At 36.5% G+C, this 23,488-nt stretch overlaps 1 protein-coding gene across 4 annotated transcripts in view; it reads left to right on the forward strand.

The window, feature by feature from the left end:
• greb1l (GREB1 like retinoic acid receptor coactivator) overlaps positions 1 to 23,488 on the forward strand; it is a 57,493-nt gene that overhangs the window by 254 nt on the left and 33,751 nt on the right. Inside the window, exon 2 of one of the 4 annotated variants that reach the window (XM_084119377.1) lies at positions 2,784 to 2,949. The exons of 2 other annotated variants lie outside the window; for them this stretch is intronic. The gene's annotated coding sequence lies outside the window, so the exon portion shown is untranslated. The remainder of the gene's footprint in view (positions 1 to 2,783; positions 2,950 to 23,488) is intronic. One more of the 4 variants, XM_084119379.1, reaches the window with a different exon arrangement.

Below are 23,488 nucleotides of genomic sequence, written 5' to 3' on the forward strand. Positions count from 1 at the left end.
CTGAAGTATAAGGCTTAATTAACTCTTCATTCTGTTTTTGCCAACAATTACGCAATATATTTACTAACCAGCAATGAAGCTTGATAGCCTATCATTTGGCAAAACACTTATTTACAGATGCTTACAAGACCGAAAAGATAAAGATTAAATTTTAGTCGAACGCAAACTCTACTCAATATGTTGCTAAACTTTTATGCTTTGTCAATGAAATAATCAACATGTGAATGAAATAGCGTACAGTTTATTAAACGATCTTGTGTTTAGGGCTCAAACGTCAAATGAAATCACACTAGCAGCTAGCGGTCATAAAGTTGTTGTAGAAAATAAACATTCAAAGATAAACTGTTAAAAGCGTAAACCATCATTAGTGTGGTTGACACTTTCGTCAAAACTGAGAGCTTGCTGGATATTTGTTGTTTGTTTATCTCGGGCTCTGTTTGTTTGGGTTCGCTGCTGTCATTATTATGGGTGAGTTTTTTTTAAAGCAATAAGGCTAAAACATCATTCTAGGTTTAGATAATTTGTTTGTTTTAATTATTTGTCCTATTTTTTTTAAAGCTTGCTGAAAGCCGTAAAACAGGAGAATTAGTTATTTATACTGGAAAAATGTTCTTCAGACTATTAAAATATTTCACACAAAGACAAATAGGCCTATGATTCTTTTAAGAAATGTTCAAAGAAAGGTTCTTGTGAACCTTGGTGAACTCAAAATGGGTCTTAAACTGCATTGCTATAAAAAAAAAAAAAAATTTTTTTTGGAACCTTTATTTTTAAGAGTTTATTATAGGTTTTGTGGCTGGTCATCATTTTATAAAATAAAATGTACTTTATTTGACTTTCTTTTAACCAAATACTCTATATATTCACCTAATTAATATGAGGCCACAAAACTGATCATAAGTACAGTGATAATTATAAAAGAATTAGAAAATATTATAGCATGTCACATTGCAAGGTACTGCAAATCACTCTTTTAAATGCCAACTACTTTCGTTTGAGTTTGTAACAAACAACACTGATGATGATAGAAAGCTATTAAAGCCGTTATCACTTGATTTAAGATCTTTGATTGGATTGGATCCAGAGTTAGACGTTACTTCTAATCTGAGCGTTTTTTTATTTCATTCTCTCGTTAGCTGTTAGCCTATAAAGTCATGAATTGAATGATGTCTTATATATATACACACATATAGGTGTTAAAGTGTCATATTCAGTCAGTGACCCTCAGGGAATCCTAGGTTGCATTCCTGGTGCAGTGTCTATAAACCAGTCTATCTTGACCACATTCCCATCTAAACTGGACATTCATCTGATGTCCTTCAAGGTCCCATGACCTGAAGGTTTAAAGTCAATGTTTTGGTCACATTCCTCTGTCCTCGCGGCCTCATTCTTTCCCACCCCCTGAACATTTCTGCTCGGTGGCCTTAGAGGTCACAGACACTTCGGAGCCTAAGTCAAAAGCCAGCTATGAGAAAGCTGGACTCCTAAACATGCATTTGGTAATGAAACTGAAAGTCAACCTCAGAAAGCTGTCGTTGCTATCATACAACTGAATTCTTTTTCATGAAGTAAATTCCACTTTTTTGATGACCTATAGCTGAATTGATACAAAATACAATAAAATTCATCACTATGGTGAAGTCGGCATTAATCAACATTTTCAACCAATTTTGTTTCTCTAAAATTGACCATTTTTTATATATGTACTTAATTCATAAAATGTAATTTATTCCTGTGATGCAAAGCTGAATTTTCAGCATTATTACCCCAGTCTTCAGTGTCACATGATCCTTCAGAAATCATTCTGATATGCTGATTTGATGCTCAAGAAACATTTCTTATTTTAATCAGTGTTGAAAACATTTTGTTCGATTTAAAGGGGTCATGATGAGAAATCAAATTTGACTTATTAATGGTCTTTGAACCATTAAAACATTCTGCAAGTTTCATAGCTTAAAACGTACTCCTCATTATAAATAAAGCATTTATTTAATCAAGCTCTAAAAACAGCTTGTTTTGATTTTGCGGGTTCTGTGACATCACATGGGCAAATATATTTGTATATGACTTAGGGGTGTCGAAATTAATCGTTTCTACGATGCATCGCGATGCAGACGAGGACGATTCGGTATCGGTTCAGTAATAGACCATAACCGATTATAATGTACTGACGCTTTTCTGACGTCATTTTACGTGCTTTGTCGCGGTAGCATACAATTGCAGAGGGAGGTGAGACGTGAGTGCGAGAAAATTAAAAATGCTCCAGCTACTTTAAAAGCCTACATCTGGGCACATTTCGGTTTTTATGAACAACCTGGTAAGCACGACTTGCAGAAGACACACGCTGTGTGCGCTCATGTCACGCACAAAGCTTTACTCCCTTGAAACTTAAACTGGAATGTCACTGTTTCTGTCACTGCGACTTCCCAAACAGGCGTGCACACACACACACACGCACGCACATCACTTTTGAAGTAAAATTTAAAATTGAGGATTATCAATTATCATCATTGTGATGCATCGTGATGTCGAATTGAACTGAATCGATGACATGATAATAGTAATCGAATCGAACCGTGAGACCAGTGTCAGTTCACACCCCTAATATGACTGCCTCCAGAGCAAGACGAAATCGCATACTTCCCTACTTCCCTGTGTCCTTAAACGCTCGTTTTTTTGGGTCGACAGATTATAAAAACTTATTTCTGTTTTTTTTAGCTTGTTTGCTGTACACCTTGTCACATTACACGCTTTTCAACATTGTTTTGTTTTTTTGTTATAAGTCAGAAGACAAGGAGGCAGCTTCTCGCAATGCAAAGTCAATGGAGACGGTTGGATAACACCCTAGTTTGCGTCTCTGTACAGACTTCAGAAGGATCCCAGCGTCTGAAACAAGCAGCTTTAAAAAGTTGAAGAAGAACCCTTGGGAGAAACCGAGGCTCAAGTGAGGTCATGTTTTAATCAAGCTAGCATTGGTCAGGTATTAAGTTATACACTCTCTGTGCAATCAGTCTTTAGTGGTAATTCAATCTGGTTCCTCCTGCTTCTAATTTACCACTCTAGGGTGATTAGTAAGCCAGACCAACTGGCTAAGATGCCACTTTATCAGCACGAGCTTAGAGCTTATGAAAGTGTGAGTCCTTGTTTGATTGGCTTAAAAGACAAGGTTTGCTGGGTGGCCTTGTGCTAGAGGCATGTGCAGTTGTGTCCCCTGACGGAGCCTTTAGGTCAGGGGTCTTGGATGGTGACCATCTGGACCTTTAGGGGGTGGTTTCCTAAGATGAGGCCTTTGTTTGCCCAAAACAATTGGAAGTTAATCTGGAGGAGATAAGAATAGCCTCTGTTACATTGCTGCCATCAGCCGGTCTTCACGTAGCATGTAAGGAGACATCTCTTTCTCTCACTTAAAAGAGGTTTTGACTGACTGGCTTCCCTTTTTTGGAGGGGTGGAGGAGGAATAGTGTTACTTTCCAGGAGTCAAGGTTCTGATCTTGTGCTGCCCTTTTGGTGGGTTGAACTATTGCTGGGAGATTTAACTAGAAAATTACTGATTAACAAGTCTTGGTATTTTTAGACCGTTTGATGATACTCAATGTCAGTTTGTATATTCACTCTGAAATTGCTTTAAATTGTGTGTTTTGTTCACAAAGGAATCAAAATTTACACTAAACGCCACTGTAGCCAAATAAATTCAAACTGTTTAATGTCATGATGAAACGGAAGTGGTGACAGATATGTCTTTCTTTATGAGATTTTTAATCCCAGGGCCATTTAACTGTAAAATGATGCAGTCTTTGTTAAAGGGTTAGTTCACCCAAAAATGAAAATTCTGTCATCATTTACAATCTCTTTATGAACTTTTTGAAGCGTCAAAGCGGTACTTGCGTAGACTCTCAATGGAGGGACAGAAATTGCTCAGATTTCATCAAAAAGATCTTAATTTGTGTTCCAAAGATGAATGAAACTCTTACGGGTTTGGAGCAACATGAGGGCGAGTAATTGATGACAGAATTTACATTTTATGGGCGAACTAACACCTTAATAGGCTTTCATTCTGTTGGCAAGGCTTCAAAATGAAAAACAATTTTACAAGATGGCACCTTTTTCTCATGTTTTGCCTATGAAGCAAATACTTGCTATTTTCCTATATAGTGTTTGTATGTGTGTACATAAAAAAATTGTTTGTGTGTGTGTGTTTGTGCATGTATTGTTTGAGAGAGAGAGAAATTACACTGTAGTGCAAATCACAAATCCTATACCAGTGGAGCTTTGCTGGCATCTAATGGCATCAAACAAAATCTCACTGCAAGCAAATTTTTTGAGATATCAACCTCAAATTTGGAATACAACTGGTTTAGATTTATGGCTCTGCTTTTCTAGCAGTTTTTGAGTTCAACATGTTTTATTAATTATATATTTTATATAAAATATTGCTCATATATCATTTTCATAAACTAAAACCTCTATAGCTTTCTTTTGTTTCACTTTTTAAACTTTTTTTTTTTGCTTCAACAATGATCTGCCAGGCCTTCTTTAAAATAAGACCAAACTTAAGTCTGTGCTCCCAAGCTTCAAATGTTTATGACATTTTTGTCCTCTAAGGATCTCAGAGTAACTCACACAAGGGCTAATTTCATTAAAATCATTGAAATTGTGAAATCATTATTCACAATGTTGCCCAGTTTTAAATCCTCAAATCATTGAGAATATGTTGTAGATATTTAAAACATCATACAGACCCACCAACTGTTTTCACACACTGTCTAGGTTTTTGAAAAGTTTAAAATGTCATGTAAAATAATTGCTTAGTATTGCATCAGTTCAAAACTCTACACACAGTGCTCTCATATCTTCATAGACATGCTTATCAAGGAAAATGGGTTCAGCTAACCAGCTTCCTTGGTTGCATTTTGGCCCGTCGGCTTTTAAGACAGCAACCGTCACTCCTCTTCCTGAAGTCCATTCATCCTGAGTTTAAATTCATCATGGTTCCAAAGGACCGATTGAAAAGAGAGCCAAGGATTGTTTGCTGTTTGTTGGTTGCCAATAATTATGCAGTCCTTCACTCTAAAGCTCTTGTCCATGGTTATACATGAAACCCTTTGTCTCTGTGGGCCAGGAACCTGCAGGGAGCACACAAAGGTTCTGCTGAAAGCTGCTTGACATCTCCTACATAGATAACACAGCTGAGCTGAATGTGACTTAGACCCTTCATTGTTGATTGATTTCTTATTTTTAGTTTTCCTGTTACCACGGTAACAGTTTTACAAGGCCTTCCCCTCAGTGATATTAAATGTACTCTTTATTTCTTTTAATATGTTTTGACATGACCATGTGTGTGCTGGTCTTCTTTCTGTCATAACAGAAGGGGGCTGGAAGAAAATCTCTTATAAACTACATTGGATATCCATAATGTCAAGAGGGGCCGGCGTTCAGTATCCAGTATTGATCTGTGTAACACGATGATCAATCACTGAACAAAGAAGAGCAAAACCAGCAGACAATTAAGTTGCTTAAATTACCATTATAATTATAGATGCTGTTTCTCTCATTTCTTCCTGGTGTTGATTTATAGTGTCACTTTTTGGACAGTTAATCAGTTGATGGCGAATGCTTGGTGTTGATGCAGTTGTTTCATTTTTGTAGATCGCTGTTATTTAAATATAGTCAGGTGAATCTCACAAAACCTGTCAAGAACATGCCCAGGTTATAATTGACCCCAAAATCAAAAGGAAAAAATCAAAGAAAATCATTGTCTAAAGAAATCGAAGCCTATTGTGACATTATATTCATGAAAATTAAGCACATGTTCCTCTCAATTGTCTCATTTTAATGATTTCTGTAGTAGAGTCATTATACATTATTTAATATATTATTTACATATTTATATCATGGTATCATTTGTTGTACTGCCTTTTTAAGGCAGTACAACATTAAAACATTTTACCGACCCCAACATTTTGAATGTATTTGGGCAACTAATGCTCATTCAAAAGTGGTGGCAATCACTGTAAGGCCTTATTTTGTTGTATTGGTCATCTCTGCGCTGTAGAAAAGCAGAAAGCTGACGTGTGCAGATGGAAATATAAAAAGATGCCCACATCGTGCTGCAAAAATACCTCCTATTGTTTGAAACTCTTGGAATAGATTCAGCACAGTCTCAATCAGCAGGTGCTTCTTTCTTTCTTAAGCAGCCTGTTCCCTGTTCCAGTGGATTCGATCAACAGTGCATCAGTCAAGAATATAATAGCCACATAAAGCTCTACTGCTTCTTAAAGTTTGCATAGGGCTGGATTGAGGGACCAGTTATTTTGTTTCAAAAAGCCGAATCTGCCTTGAAAATATAAATGTGGGTCATAAACATGTTGCCTCAAGATCATGATAGCGAAAGAAAGCAGATTTCAAGGAGCACAGATAAATGTTGCTTCCTCCTGTTGTGGCCATGGTTACCAGGTGAAGGTCAGAGGAGGAGGTTCAGCTGTCAGCAAGTGAGAAGGAGAAGCCAATTGATCATTGTTATGTTGTTAGTTAAACGTTATCCATTGGTTTAGTTGAACTGCTTTTATTAAATGCTGCTCATCAATCTGTTAGCTGCCGCAGCATTTCTGAGCGGTTGTTGTAAACAAGGAAATTATGGTTTTTAACAGATTTCTGGTGAAAAGTAAGAGGCTCTAAATGGTATTACTGTGGTGCAGTGTATAGTGTTTCTTGGCAGGCTGAATTTTTGGAAATCCATTTGAGTTATTATGTGTTTTATAGACATTTCAGGACGCACTGTTCAGTTTGTACAATTCCTGCTCATTCAGTATTTGCCTCACACACAAATCACCACTAGCTGAAACAAAAAAATGACTAGATAAAAGTAATAAGAAGGTAAGTGAGGGATAATGTTGTTCAGGACCCTGATGTGAACCAGAGAGGTATCACCCTGACTGTATATTAACCCTCTTATTACATGTCATTATACAAAATATTTGACTACGGAATGCTGCGATTGATGACCAGTCAGAATCAAGTATAGAGAGTGGTGAAATAAAGCAGTTTTAGTTGTGAGTTTCGGTTACACTTTATTTTAAGGTGTCGTTGTTACAGTGTAATTATACATTTAAGTACTGAGTAATATTAAGTAACTACATGTACTTACTATAGGGTTAGGGTTTGGTTCAGGGTTAGTTAGAAGGCCCTATTGGTTTCGGTAGGATTATTTATTATTATTATTAGGGCCCAAGCCCTGAAAGGGCGAAGGCCCTATTGTTTTCGGTAGGATTATTTATTATTATTATTATTATTATTATTTTGTCAACCTTTCGGGCACTTTTGGGGCCCTTAACATGCTCGAAAACTCTTGAAATTTTGCACACAGGTCAGAACCCACGGCCATCAGGGCCGGGCTGAAGCTGGTACCCGGGCGTGGCAGGGGGGCTCGACAGCGCCCCCTGGAACGGGATCCGAACACTTGTCCATAAATCAGACACGCTTGCATGTAATAATATGAAACTCGAGATATAATTGTTTTTTAAGGTTTCAGGGGCTTTTGGGGCCCTTAACATGCTCGAAAACTCTTGAAACTTTGCACACAGGTCAGAACCTGCGGCCATCAGGGCTGGGCTGAAGCTGGTACCCGGGCGTGGCAGGGGGGCTCAACAGCGCCCCCTTGAATGGGGTACGGTACTTGGTCCATAGATAAAAAAAAAAAACTTGGTCCATAGATAAAATGAGCTTGCATGAATTAATATGAAACTCGGTACACATATAGATCTCATCGGGCCAAACAACTTTCGCACTCTTAAGTTATACGCCAGCCCAACAGGAAGTCAGCTATTATGGGTTGTTTGGAGAACGCTTGCTGTGGAATTTGAAACACTCCTCCTAGAGAATTAATTCAATCCCCATCAAACTCGGTGTGCATGAAGTCAAGACATTGAGGATGCTAAATTGCGGACTGATTAATATTAATAATTAATAATGATTAAGAATTAATAATTTACAGTCATTAGCTCCGACCAACAGGAAGTCAGATATTTTGGTTTGAATGTGGATTTCTTTGCAAAATCAGCCTCTGAATTTTTACCCACTCCTCTTAAGTGGTTTATTTTATTCCCACCAAACTTTTTCAACATGATGAAAATACATTAAAAATGCTAAATTGTGAACGGATAATACATCTCAAACGGTTTTGCAATGGCGAGGGATTAAAGTAACGTCAAAAATGGAAACACTGAAAGCCTCATAACTTCTAAAAATGTAATTATACACCATTTATTTCTATATAAAATTATACAAATATCAGAACTAAACCCATTTTATTCTTTTTTTTTTTTTTAATTTAATAATTGTTTAAGTTTAAAAACAGCCAAAATGTTTTTTTAGTCCAAAAAATAAATAAATCATGTCATTCATAGTGCTATACTGCCCTCTTGTGTTCAAAATCAGGTAGGCCTATTGTATCTATATAAAAATATACTAGGTATGTGACGGTGAGAATATTTTAATTTTAATCAACGTTAATCAATGTTGTGGAATATTTTGAGTGTATCATAAAATCAGAATAAGGTAAGACAAGTAATATTTTGTCTTTTATATATATATATATATATATATATATATATAAATATAGCTGCGAGCAGCGATGAAGGGCCAAAGCCAGCTATATATATATATATATATATATTTTATTTTTTTTTTTTTTTTTTTTTTTGGCCTTTTTGCCACTTTTGGGGCCCTTAACATGCTCAAAAACTCTTGAAACTTTGCACACAGGTCAGAACCCGCGGCCATCAGGGCCGGACTGAAGCTGGTACCCGGGCGTGGCAGGGGGGCTCGACAGCGCCCCCTGGAATGGGGTCCGAAATCTTGGTCCATATATCAAACACACTTGCATGTAATAATATGAAACTCAGTACACATATAGATCTCATCGGGCCGAACAACTTTCGTGCTCTAAGTTTTACAAAAGCCCAACAGGAAGTCGGTTATTATACGTTGTTTGGAAAACGCATACAATGGAATGTGAAATACTCCTCCTAGGGAATTCATCCGATCGCCACCAAACTCGGTGTGAATGAAGTCAAGACATTGAGGATGAATTCTTGCGAACGGATTTTTGATATCTCGAACGGTTTGGCCGTGGTGAGGAAACGAATTTATTGGGAATAATGGACAGGAAGTGTGTTATAACTTCTGCATACATTAATGGCTCGTTTTCACTGAGCGGTACGGTACGGGACAGTACGGTACGGTTCGGGTCTGTTAACCATGATCTGGCTAGCGTTTCCACTGCCAACAGTACCCTTACTTGATAGGCGTGGTGTTTCGATCGACGTCATTTTCGCGCGAAGAAGAACATAGTAAACTACAATGGATGACATACAGCAGATCTTGTTCTTGCTCCTCGACATGTTTGTCACAAGAAGACAAGCGCCGACATTAGGCTTTTCTCAATATCAAGTACGCAAAGTTTGTACTTGCCATGTGCGACTCCTACATGCAAATGGTACAGCGCGTTCTTAAAAGCGTCACTCAGCTCGCTCTGCTACTCCGGTTATCTCTGTTACTCTGTATGTACATTTTAAGCAACAATAAAACGAAATATGTTATAAAACACCACTCTGCCTCTTTTCGTTTTCATTTAAATAAATTAAACATTATAGGGACACAAATGTGGTTCATGCGCAACGCATATTGATTATTCACTGCACGTTATACGTTATTCTATTTATAACAAAACGAAATTTAAAACACAACCGTTACCTCTTTTCGTTAAAAAAAAAAAAAAAAAAACATATTCCAGACAAATGTTGCAATAAACATCAGTGATAATCTTGTAATAAAAAAATGACAAGAAACCATATTTCTTTTTGTAAAATTTCAGTTTTATCAATAATAGCCAATATAAAAGTTTAAGTAAAAGGTACAAGAAGCTATACAATAAGAAATAAAGCAAACAATTCAGTCAAATATTCAAATGCAGCGCTCTAGTCTAACATTACAACAGTAAAGTTAAATACAAATAGCCTATAATATGAAACTAAACTTAGCCCTCAGCCAAAACGATTGACAGGGAACGAATTATATATTCACGAGACCATAGATCGCCCGTTAGGTCTACACAAGACAAATTATATCTCATGTTTAACCACTACCGTCGGAGTCAGCGGCGAACGTCAGAAGAACTAGCCGAGGAAAGGCTCATCCAGCCGGGAAACATGAGCGCCGAGCGCCCGCTGATCCCATGGATCACAACCGGGGTGTGATATAATTCATCTTTATAAATAAACCACAGATTTGAGCTTTTAACAACTACATTCTCGCCTGAAAAACTCTTAAAATTACATTTCGTGACACAGTAACAGTATTATATTAAACTCTATATTAAAAAATGGCGCTTCTTATGTTGTCATTCCCCTTGTAGCACGCGCAAGTGACGATTCTCTGTCAACCAATCAACGTCCTGCAGTGAGTCTAGCTCCACCTTTTAGTACCGTACCACTGTGCTAGGTACCCCAATGGAAGGGTACCTAAAAAGTGGTACGGTACGGTTCGGCATTTTGGTACCATTCACAACTTTTGATAGTGGAAACGCAAATAAATGCGTACCGTTCCGTACCGTACCGTACCGTACCGTACCGTACCGCTCAGTGGAAACGAGCCATAACTGATCTTGAGGAAACTTCAGCAGTGTGTTCGTTGTAAGAGGCCGATCACATGGATGTGACTATTGTGAGTCAAAGTTATAGCGCCACCAACTGGCTGCAGGAAGTTTGTCACTTTCAAAATGCTTTGAAGTCACTCTCTTATTTTTACCCGATTTGCTTCAAATTTTATGTGTATAATGTAGACCCACAGCAGATGTAGACCTGTGGAAGGATTATTGATATCTTAGATACTGTTGCCGTGTCAACGCATCAAACTTTAATATTCTTTTTGGATGCTTTTAAGACTCTTAGCATGCTTCAAATTGGATGAAACTCGACAGACACATAAGTTATATCGCCACCAACTGGCAGCAGGAAGTGTCACTTTCTAAATGCTTTTGACAAAAGTGAGGGGGCTAATTTTATGTACAGTCACAAAAATCAGTACACATATTGGTCTCATCGAGCCGGACAATTTTCTAATTTACAGTCATTAGCTCCGAGCATCAGGAAGTCAGATATTTTGGTTTGAATGTGGATTTCTTTGCAAAATCAGCCTCTGAATTTTTACCCACTCCTCTTAAGTGGTTTATTTTATTCCCACCAAACTTTTTCAACATGATGAAAATACATTAAAGATGCTAAATTGTAAACAGATAATAAATATCTCAAACGGTTTTGCTATGGCGAGGGATTAAAGTAATGTCAAAAACGGAAACACTAAAAACCTCCTATCTTCTAAAAATGTAAATGTATGTCAAATTAATAATTGTTTAAGTTTAAAAACATCCAGAATGTTTTTTTAGTCCAAAAAATAAATAAATTATGTCATTCATAGTGCTATACTGCCCTCTTGTGTTCAAAGTCAGGTTGGCCTATTGTATCTATATACTGTATATCTATATTTTTATTTATTTATTTATTTTTTGTTACATATATATATATAATGTATATATATATATTTTTTTTTTTGTTACATGTACATGTTACTGTTTTGTTAAAGTGTTACCTGAGTCTATAAGGGTTGTTTTATGGCAGTATCGCATTTCTTAAAGGTCTAGTTCACCCAATAATGAAAATTATCCCATAATGTTCTCACCCTCAAGCCATCCTAGACCTAGGTTTATTACAAAAACGCATTGCTTTGCTTCAGAAGGCATTTATTAACCCCCTGGAGACATATTGTTTACTTTTATGATGGAATGGATGTGCTTTTTTAGGCTTCAAAATCTCAGTTATTGACTCCCATTATAAAGCTGTGAAGAGCCAGGATATTTTTTTTATATAACTCCGATTGTGTTTGGCTGAAAGAACAAAGTCACATACACCTAGGTTGGCTTGAGGTGGTGAGTAAACTGTGGGATCATTTTTATTTTGGGGGGAACTAACCCTTAGGATTTTTTGTCATTCTATAGTGGAACTGCAGAATTTAAATTTAGGAAATATTTTTCTGTACTAAGCTCCAAGTCAGCACAAACATTAAGTAATATACTTGGCAAACAGTTTACTATTTTTTTCTATTTTATTGCTTTTTTGTCTCTCAATAATTTGGTTGACACCTTGTGTTTTTAACAGTATATTTATTTGGGTTTTGCATGGCTTTTGTACATATTTTTTACAAGTTTCAAAAGACTCCAAACCCTTCAAATGTGCCATCTTCTCCTGTAAGAATACGTAATATTTTGCATGGTCTTTTTTTTTTTTTTTTTTTTGTCCTTTGCCTCTGTAATACTTAGACATTTATACATTTCTCTTGAATATTCTGGTTCAGTGATATTGTCCCCTTAGGCAGAGTACAGAAAACTCCAATGTTACAAATATTTAAACTGTTTTCTAGCAATATAACTTTTGGCTGCTTACCATCATTGAAAAGATCTTTAATTTTCCTATTTACTAATACATTATTAAAATCAAAATTTGTCTTTGTTAACATTAGTTGTAATACATCGTAACATGAAGAAACAATGAACAGTTGCATTTTTATTAACTAATATTAACAAAGATTGACAAATACAGTAGAAAATGTATTGCTCATGGTTAGTTCATGTTAGTTAATACATTAACTACCACCAAGTCAAAAATTTCAAGTGACCGATAACATCTAAATTTTTCAATTAGTATGAAGTATTATTTCTCATTGAGCCAATGTTAACAGACTATTGCAACAAGAATTTCACTTGGGCCAATTGAAAAATTTAGATGTTATCGGTCACTTGAAAATTTTGATTTGGGAGGGTTAGAATTTTTTTACAGTGTACTAACAGAGTTTTGATTTAAATTTAAAGCATATAGATTGCTCATTATAATTGCTATGGTCTCATTAGATAGTTGTCATTATAATTGCTTTGAGAGTGCTTTGTCACAATGAATCTCACAACTTTGATACAGATATTTTGTTTTCAACACAGTATTATGTGAAACAGTCCAAGGTGGTAATGACACTGTACAAACTGACCATTCCTTGACCTCTAGTATCTGTCATAAAGTGTTCTTGGTGCATCTGACCATCTGTCCATGACACTCCATGACCTTCTTTTTTTGTCTGTCATAAATTCAATCTGACGTTAAAAAACATTCTTTGCTCAACACTGCATGCTCGATTTGAAATTACGTTTATCTCCGCCTTGAAGTTTAATGTGATCAAATGGTGCCCCACCACCACCACCCACACACACACACACACACACACACACACACACACACACACCTGACGGCTCTGGGAATCAGCAGTGACCCCTGTCCTGTTGCAGCAGAGACCTGGCTGTCTTCTGCCTGGCCCCTTGTAAACTTTTAACCTGTCCCCTTCTTTAACGACAGGGCAAGAATGCACGAAACAATTCTTTGTATTGTCTTTCCCTGTGCGTAAAAAAGACAGAGGGAGCTCCGATATTGATTGATTTAATATGAGCCAAAGCATCTAAACGTTCTCTAATTACTGATTAATATCACACTAATAGTAAAGATAAGTTAGAGATTAGTTTCAAATGTGATGAATTCTTTTAAATTATTTTACAATATTTACTTTCATATGACAAAATACAAGCTTTTCAATTAGTCTATTATTTAATTTAATTGATTTGTTATTATTAATCTTAATATATATATATATATATATATATATATATATATATATATGTGTGTGTGTGTGTGTGTGTGTGTGTGTGTGTGTCCAAAAGAGTTTGGGTGTCATTATTTAGCTGTGGAAAGACACATTTCAAAGAACTGTCTGCTGCACAGTCTGGGGTTGGATTCGACAATATCTCACAATTGGATCAATGTAGCTAATTTTACAAAAGATCACATCCCCTCCCCCCTCTGAATGGAGATGTCAAAGGTTGGTGACCTCTTGCTTTCATGTGCATTGATCGTTTCTCAGGAGGTGGGCTGCTCCCCTCCGAAGCCCTTCACATCAGCCAATATATCTTTGTTTGGACCTGAAAGCTGTTTTCTTACATTTTGTCACCCTGGTTTTTTTTTCCCGCATCAAGTTTTACTGTACAAGATAAAGCATAACCAACAACAAAATAAATAATATGCAGCCTTGGACAGAAACGATTTTATGAAATGGTCTCAATTTATTAAACTTTTAAAATAATAAATAAACAACCTTATATTGGTATTAGACATTTTTTAGGTTTTAGGTTCAAATTTATATATATTTAAGGAAAAGGTTTTCTAGAATATCTATAGTTTTCACCTTTTAATCACTTTTTTGCCTGCAGATGTGACAAATGTTTTTTTTTTTTTATGTTTAATAACAAATATTCTCTCAGCTTAGAATTGGACAGCGTTTCTTTTAAAATAGTTTTACTTGAATGTAACATGTCAGTACACAAGAATCTGGTTTGAAATTTCATCTCAACTACCCATATACTAAAACTACAGTAAGAAAATTAAAAAAGGATGATTTGCATAATTGAAAATTTTACTATGAATGTTTAAACTAATATTTAGAGAGCAAGACCCCAGTATTAATATTTTATATTAGTGTTATGTGTTTAATAACATTATACACAAGTATATCTGACCATGATTTTGAGCAAGAACCTCACCAAATATTCAAAGTTGGAGGTGGAGGCAATGTAAATGTTTAAGAACCTAATTTTGGATGGACATGTACCCTCAGTGTCTGTAGTGGTTATGGCCCTGACATTAAGTACAAGGCTGTGAATGTGTGATTGTTATGATCGTTATGTGTTTACAAAGAGAGCAGATTTCAGGCATTGAATCGCAGCCCCAGTTGTTTTAGTAAGTGAACTGTGTTTGTACAGTTTAAAAGGAAGGAAGAGCACAGAGGATTGTGTTGATGTGTTTGTGTTCTGGGATGTGGCACAGATGGATGTGCATCTCCTTGTCCTGTCATGGTTATCCTGGGCGCTGACGAGCAGGACGGCCCTTATCTGGAGCAGATGGGTCCTCCTCCTCTCCTTCAAAAGGCTAATGTCTTCAGCACGCACAGCTTATCTGCACCGGCCTCCAGTCATTTGTTAGGAAACATGACTGGAAACAAATCTAAGAGGTTGCCAGCAGCTCGGCTTGAAGGAAGACATGTCACGATGAAGGACGAGGAGGCTGTGTGTGAGCGCTGTCCCACATAACTGCAGTTCAACACTAGATTAGCAATGCTTATCTCTGCATTTGAGCCAGGAACCTTTAGATTTATCATAAAATATGCACTTCTCTCTATTATATCAAAAATTTTAATATGTCTGTTGTATTGAAAAAAAATGGTGAAGAAACCATTTTTGTACTTAGAAGTTGCTTATAAATTTCACAAATAATTACATGGCGAGTAACACTAATTTTGAAGTAGAAAGACTGTAATAGTATTTTCTTGTAAACATAATAATCTCCAATAATTTAAAAAAATCGATTATTTTGACTATGTTCTATTGGCTGCGTTTACCCTGAAAGCCTTAATGCAATGTTTTTCCCGCCTGTTAACATTCACTTTAGACACGACTGGTATCCAATATCTGTGTTTACATTAATCCCAGCCCAAAAAGATTCTGTTGGTGATCGTTTTACTATGCGCCATGGTTGACCCTCGGGTTTTGAATGGTCGTGCTATTGAAATGATTTATATAATTCACGTTGAGTGGTACCATGATTACTTGCCAGCATGGATAAGATAAAAGCTGAATGTTCTGAATGTTTTTGTGTTTGTGCAATCTCTTATCAATATATAAAGTTTCCAGCACAATAGTGCGAGCGCATACAGGCATGTCTGCTTCATAATAGGACATTAAAGGGGTGGTATAATGCCCATTTTTACAATATGTAAAATAAGTCTCTGTTGTCCCCGGAGTGTGTAGGTGAAGTTTTAGCTCAAAATACCCCACAGATAATTTTTTACAGCATGTTAAAATTGTCCCTTTTTGAGGGTCAGTAAAAATCGTTTTGTGTGTGTCCCTTTAAATGCAAATGAGCTGCTGCTCCCGGCACAGAGGGCGGAGCTTCGTGTGTGTGTGTGTGTGTGTGTGTGTGTGTGTGTTAGCAGCTCTGATTACTTCACACAGACATGTACTAAAATGTCAGAAACTGTTCTGCCTTCATGTTTAAACTGCAGTCGGACAATGATGGAGAGACGCAAGAAGAAGTGACAACACATAGAATGCAACAGGACGTTTCTGAATGGTTAGTTGATGAATTTATGTAGTTGATGTGGAGTTAACTATCTTCTATTAGCATATTCTATCAAGATAATCTATAAAATCGCTCGTGTGGGAACTGTTATAAGTTGCCTACAGAGTGACATGCGATTGCATTTCTGTTACGTACTGTATTGCATGTGAAAAGACGGATGCGACAGTTTGAGCAGACTCACAAATGTGCTCTACTTATGTACATTTTAAGGTTGGTGATGTCACTAACCTGGGAGGAATGTCCTGTAGTCCCTACCAGCCATTTGTTGTAGTCCTTAAAAAACAATTTCTTTAAAAGCAAATATCTTCCTTTGCTTTGAACTTTGAGCGTTGTAACTTTTGCAGATGTTGTTTATGCTCTAACAACAACATTACACACTAACTAAAGTACAGTGTAAACGCACAGGGCCCGGTTCCCCGATAACGCTCACTCTTAGTGCGCTAAGAAGACTCGAAAGATATATCTTACCAAAGTTGTTTATGTTCCTAAGTGTGTTCCCCGAACCATACCTTAGGAAGCTGCTTAAGATATACCTTCTTATGTGCGACGTTACCAGGTGCTGTCCAGGGCGATGGTGCTGAATTGGTTGATATTGATGGCTCGAGAATCAATTATTCTCTCATGCAGGGGCTGTTTATGTGAGAAAGCGGTGTTCTTTATAAAAGAAACACTTCAGAAATAGTTGAAATTGCATTTATTAGGACTCATGGGATATTATAAAAAATAATCCAAACTATAATAGCCTATAATAGCCTAGCCTACATATTTTTAAATTGCTGCCATAATAACTATTTAAAATGTGTACGTGCTTTCTTCTCTTTCCCATTTTTGTTCGCTGAGGTGGAGCTGCGATGAAATATTGTTCTTGGAAATACTTTCCAGCATTTCAGTAATAAAAGTGTACATCTTACGTACGGTGCTCGGCAATGATCAAAAAGGGTTTAAACAGTGGATTTTGAATCTCTTCTTGTAAACTCAGAGATGTGGATTCAGACGGCAATTAAATTACCACACGACCTGTTTGTCAAAAAACAGTAGGTGCTAATTTGGCCAGGGATTTTTACGCGGGCTGGGTGAGAAAAAACACTGATATTATGGATTCGGACGGCACTAAAATCACCGACTCACCCCTATAAATGTTTAAAATACCATACAAGCCCATGAGAAACAATATTAGCGTCTGAATAGGACTTAACTGACAGTAGCCTATGCTTTCACTGGCCTTTAAAAGCGCTTTTTAATTAAATTAATAATATTGTATAATAATATAATTAAAAATCTAACAACAATCAGTGTAATGACAATTTTATTCTTTGCATGAAAACACTTGAATTAGCCTAATTGAACACTGTCTGGGTGTATTAAAACTTCAGAATGATATTCGTATAGACCTGCAACAGTGATAAGGTAAAGCTAAGAGTGGTCCAGACCAACCTTACGAAAGTGTGACTTACAGAAGATATACTTAGCGTACGAATGTGTCGGGAATCATGCCATAACGTTAAGAGAGAGGTTAAGGAATAGGTTAAGAACTACTTAGCGATAAGAACGTTTTGGGGAACCGGGCCCTGTTCATTTCAACAGTTTGGTTCTCAAATGTTTTGACTTCCGGAGCCCTATTGTCCACAGCAGTATTCGAGGGCCCATGACATTTTTTTGTGGTTTACCAGATAATGATATAGCAGATAACATGTTTTAGAGCTTGGCATAACTAGCAAAATGTAAATTCATTATAAAAATGCCCATGGAGTAGGGCTTTTATTCATTTACATTAACTTTTCCAGGTCTGGAAATCACGCTTTTAAACTTATAGGCTACCTCATGTGTCCAGGTTTTTCAAATCAAAAGGCAACGCTGGTTCTTCAGAGACAAAAAACTGTTGTTGAGGGGGTGAATTAAAATAAGTTCTTTCAGGTCCACAAAGATGATTGACAATTAGCTTACAGTTTGGATTGGCGGTATGGTTCTGTTCTGGGCAAGAACTTCCCTCCCATCCAATCCATGCAGCCTAACATGGATAAGAGCAGGGTAAACAGAACCAACATAAATGGATTCGAAGAGGAATATCAGAAAGGCCTAGTCCTGACTGTGGACGAGAGAAGGTATTATTCAATAGCTGTTTAATACCTCTCATGGCCTCTGTGTGTTATGGTAGTTGAGGTTGTCCTCTGGTTTATTTCAGTATTTAATTCTTCTCTCTCTCTGTACCTGTAACCTGATTTGCCCTTTATTTTGGCTTGTCTGCTCAAGTACATGCTGTTCACATGGAAATTGTGAAAAATTGCAATCAAGAGTAACTTGATTTTTTTGCCTTAACAGAGTACAGAGTGTGTTTTTCATGAGCTGTGCCTTTTCTGGAAACCTGCTGCTAACGTGATTTGTTAGATGCCACTTTTTAAAAAATTATTTTGCAGGACACAAATGTCTTGAGTATTCATTATTCACTCAGATCACTAAAACCATGAAGCTCTTCAACCTGTTCTTATTTTTATGACTCGAAAGGTCAAATTTACTATAGCCGTAAATAGAGCTGTATCCACCACCCTGATCTCTGCATTTTTATACCTGCTATTATCCGACACATGCACAAATACTTCACAACATTTTTTTACATTCTTTGGCTGTACTGAATGAACCTGTCAAACTTGGCATTTTCACTTGGAAATGCTTCAGAGATTCCTTCACTATGAGAAGGCGATGAACCTCATAAAAATCACGCTCTGTTTCTTTTCCACACTCTGTTTTAATTAAACCTAGAGCTCTAGCCAAATTTTTTTTTAGCATTCTTCGACCTCTTCTGTGCTCTGAAGCCTCTCACACACTCGGCTAAGCTCAAGGTCACCAATACTAGCTCAGGGGAGATGGGGTGAGGGGTGGGGAGTGAAAGCTAACAGGGGCGGGCTGGCCAAAGTCACGGTGACCACGACCAATGTTGGACTCCACATTCTAGCTGAGACAGAGAGAGAAAAGACAGTTGACTCTGAATTCTCGCCTGATCTCAGAAAAACACTGCATGAATAAATGGATCCTGGCCAAACAGAGATGTTTTCCTAATAAATCCAGTCCCATAGCTTTCCTTAGACTCCCACTAATAGTAAACACAGAGGATCTTCCTCTTATTAGAGGATAACAGCTACTGAAAGCCATTGATTTTGAAGAAATTATATGATACTGTTGAATATTGTGTGTCTGTGTTTTACATAGACTAGTCTTATGGTGCTTTCCAAGGCTTTTATAATTATTATTTTGGCACATAACTCATCCTGCTCTGTTTAAGGAATGTTGTGCTTTTTTTTGAGCAATCAGATTTACAATATTCACCTGGCAGAAGTTAAAACAGAAGAAAATAAATCCTACAGGCTCATATACCTGCATAACAAGAGACCAGAATACTGTATAGACTAAAAGGAAAGTTCAGTCATCATTTACTCACCCCCATTTCGGCCTAAACCTTTGTGACTTTGGTTAATCTTCGGAACACAAATGAATCTTTTTGATGAAATCTGAGAGCTTTCTGTCCCTCCATTGACAGCTACGCAACTGACACTTTGACACTTCAAAAAGTTCATAAAGGGATCGTAAAACTAATCCATATGAATTGAGTGGTTTAGTTTTCTGAAGAGACTCAATTTATATGATGAACAGATTTAATTTAGGCTTTTATTCACATAAATATTTATCAACACACACATCAGTTATGGTAAATAGAAGCTCAGGCATGTTTGTTTGACGTGCGAGAACCATTGAGGTTCATTCTCGTGTCTAAATACTTAAGTGTTTTTGACTTGTGCTATTGTTAACTAGCTATATATGATATATATATATATATATATATATATATATATATATATATATATATCATATATATATATATATATATATATATGATATATATATATATATATATATACTGCACGAGTAAATATATGTTCAGTATATTTATACACATGTACATCTATGTTATGAAGTGTATTACTGTATATAAAATATAAATATAAAATTACATACATTATGATATATATGTAAATATATTGTCACATATTTTTCAAAAAGCGGCAATTCCTTGTAATATATTAACACAATATATTATTCTATCATATTATTCTATATTATTAAATCATTATATTGACCATATATTGACCATTGACCATGAAGGAAATATATTTTCTTTGTGTAAGGGTAGACTGTCTATGGAGGGACACAAATTGCAAAAAGATCTTTATTTGTGTTCCGAAGATGAACGAAAGTCTTACGGGTTTTATCTCTCAGTTTGAATACAGTAATTAGAAATCCAAAGTACTCTTGTTTTGTCTGGACCTCATCTGACCTCAGGAAACGTCCAGACTTGTGGCCTTGCCGCTCATGATAAGACAGAGGGCAAATATTTACCCGTGAGGAACATATGCTACTGTCTTGATGGTCGCTTCTCTTCAGATAAACTCTCTTTATGTTAGATTAGAAGACTTCTTTAGACCTTCTGCTGTAAGATAGTTGAAATGGTGTGCAGCACATGCAGTTGGGCAAGTGTTTGATTTCTTTAATTGCTTTCTCGCATGTCTAAAGTCTATGGCTCGGTCAATGGTCTTTAAAGGTGAAGTATGTAGTTTCTGCGCCACTAGTGGTACCCATAGACTGTAAAAAAATATGGACGTAGTGTCCGTGACGTCAACCATAGGTTTCTGAAGAGCATTTTTAAAACCCAAAGTGGGCAGAGCCGGCCATCTTGGTAGTGCGTCACTCCCAGATAAACGAAAATGGGCAAAACGGCGGGATTAAAGGGATAGTTCACCTAAAAATGAAAATTAGCCCATGATTTACTCACCCTGAAGTCATCCTAGGTGTATATGACATTCTTCTTTCAGATGAATACAATCGGAGTTATATTAAAAAATGTCCTGGCTCTTCCAAGCCTTATAATGGAAGTCAATCAAAGCCTATCCATACGTGATATAAGTGCTCAAAACAGCTCTGGGGGGTTAATAAAGGCCTTCTGAAGTGAAGCGATGCGTTTGTGTAAAAAAAAAATCCATATTTAATGGATGGATTGCAACTCACTCGCAACTCACTCGGCTTTATCAGCATGACACTACTGTTACCGCACTACACACACACACACACACACAAAGCAGTCCTGATGTGGCAGAGGCTGCCTGGGGTCAGGAAGAGGAGCATGATGGATACAGTTGAGCGCTCCGCGAGGAAGTAGGGAGGGGGCAAGGACAGGGGTCTTTCCTGAGAACATTAAAGACACTCATTGTTCATTTGTCACTTACTCATTAAAGGTGGCTTTGTGACTCTGAGAAGGAGAAAGCGCAGTTTCTTTGCTCTGAGTTTCAAACTTTTATTTAAATTGATTACAGGATTGATCTTCTCATCTTCTCATAAAATCATCAGTCTTTTTTTGCTTGGATATTTATCTTACTCTAGTGGTCATTTGGAAATCCACCATACATTTAGTACTGTACATGTCAGTGCATAACTGTCAGTATTGACGTCATTATCAGTTGTGTTCTGCTGTGTTCACTCCATGTTATAAATATTGTGACTACTCTGAGATTCTACTCTGAGCTGTTCATTTCCTTGGAAATTACTTAGTTCTGTTGTTGATGACAGCAAAATACTTAATTTCAGTCATATTTAATTCATATTTAGAAGCAAATAATCTGCACCAGGTGACACTGAAAATAATAAAATGGAATCAAGCAGAAATGTACCTTTTAGGCTACTGTCATTTTGCTTGTCATCACAGCGGTCTAGTGAGAGACGTATAACTTGAGTTTCAAAGAGTCAAAGAATATTTAAATTACGAATTTGACAGATGCGAACAGTTTTTACTAAACTAGAGAGATTGTTTCAATTAGGTGCATTCCTACAATATATCAGAACCATATTGTTATATTTAATGGTTTCATGTATATTTAACCATTCACGCTCATTTCCCCTATTTTTACATTTACTTTTGCCAACATCTAACAGCCACTTAAAGTTAATATTTAAAAAATTATATAAAAACACTAATAATTTAATAACAGTTAAATGTTTTGCAAATCTCATAATCCACTTTCAATATCATACATTATTATGTTGTGATGCCTAAATTCACTTGTAGCATTTAAAACTGATTTTATTTTTTTAGACAAAATAGTTCAGAATTTAAACATCAGCCATTTATCAGTTATTGGCCATATCATGAAAATAGTTATTAGCTTATCAGTTCCGGCCAGAATTTTAATTTGGTGCATATCTGTTGGAAACTACATTTAATTGCTTTATGCCAACTTGGCGAGAATTCAGAATTAACATGTGGTTTGGCTTTGAGGAAAGGTTGTAAAACTGTGATTGACCTTTTCTAGTTAATCTGATGTGCAAGATCAGACAAAGATTCAACCAAACAGCACTGGAAATTGGTTTACCCACTTTTCCATTTTAAAATTCATCCTAAAAAAGTTGGAATTGCCTTGTATTGTCAAATAATATTTATGATAGTTGTCTAAACTTTGTCTCTCGGTTACATCTGGTTGAAGTGGTGTCTTGAGCACTGCCATTCCTCGCCTGAATAATGATGGATGAAGCGTCAAAGCAGGAGGAATTGTGTCAGGAAACACATCTGACCTCTCTTTGGCCCTTGTCACCTGATAAGGCTTGTCTGTTTTGATAATATGTGCTTCATGTGACACAAAGCCATTAAACAAGACCCCTTTTTTTACACTGTAACAAAAATGTCTGACTATAAAGGTAATTTAATCCAGAGAACAAGAGCAGGACAAACAAACCATTGGGAACCATGAGGTGAATGTGTGGTCTTACCAAATGTTTAAGCCAAAATGTAGTAAAGAGCACTTATATTGGAACATAAACACTTAAAATTGTCTATTTCTAAATGTCCATCAGTCATCAGCACAAAACGGCAAACGAATAACAAATTATATAGCAAAAAAAAAAAAAAAAAATACATTTAATCCGTTAGCTGAACTATTATTGTCCCTAGTGAATAACAGCTGTGGTCTGTGTTGTAAAATGCAGGGTTGGGTTCATCGGCAGGTCTCTGGTTTATTGGCCAGAGCAGCCTTGCTGTTCTTCACCCAGGCTGAGCTCTTTGTTTGTTGTCATGGTATCAGCACACTTGATTTTCCCATGGACACCATAGATTTGGGAATAAAGCTTGGGGCTCAATGTTTTATTGTTGAGAATCCACTCCTTATGTAAGA

Source organism: Abramis brama (genome assembly GCF_963993115.1).
Source record: "Abramis brama genome assembly, chromosome: 7".
In the NCBI taxonomy this organism is placed as follows: domain Eukaryota; kingdom Metazoa; phylum Chordata; class Actinopteri; order Cypriniformes; family Leuciscidae; genus Abramis; species Abramis brama.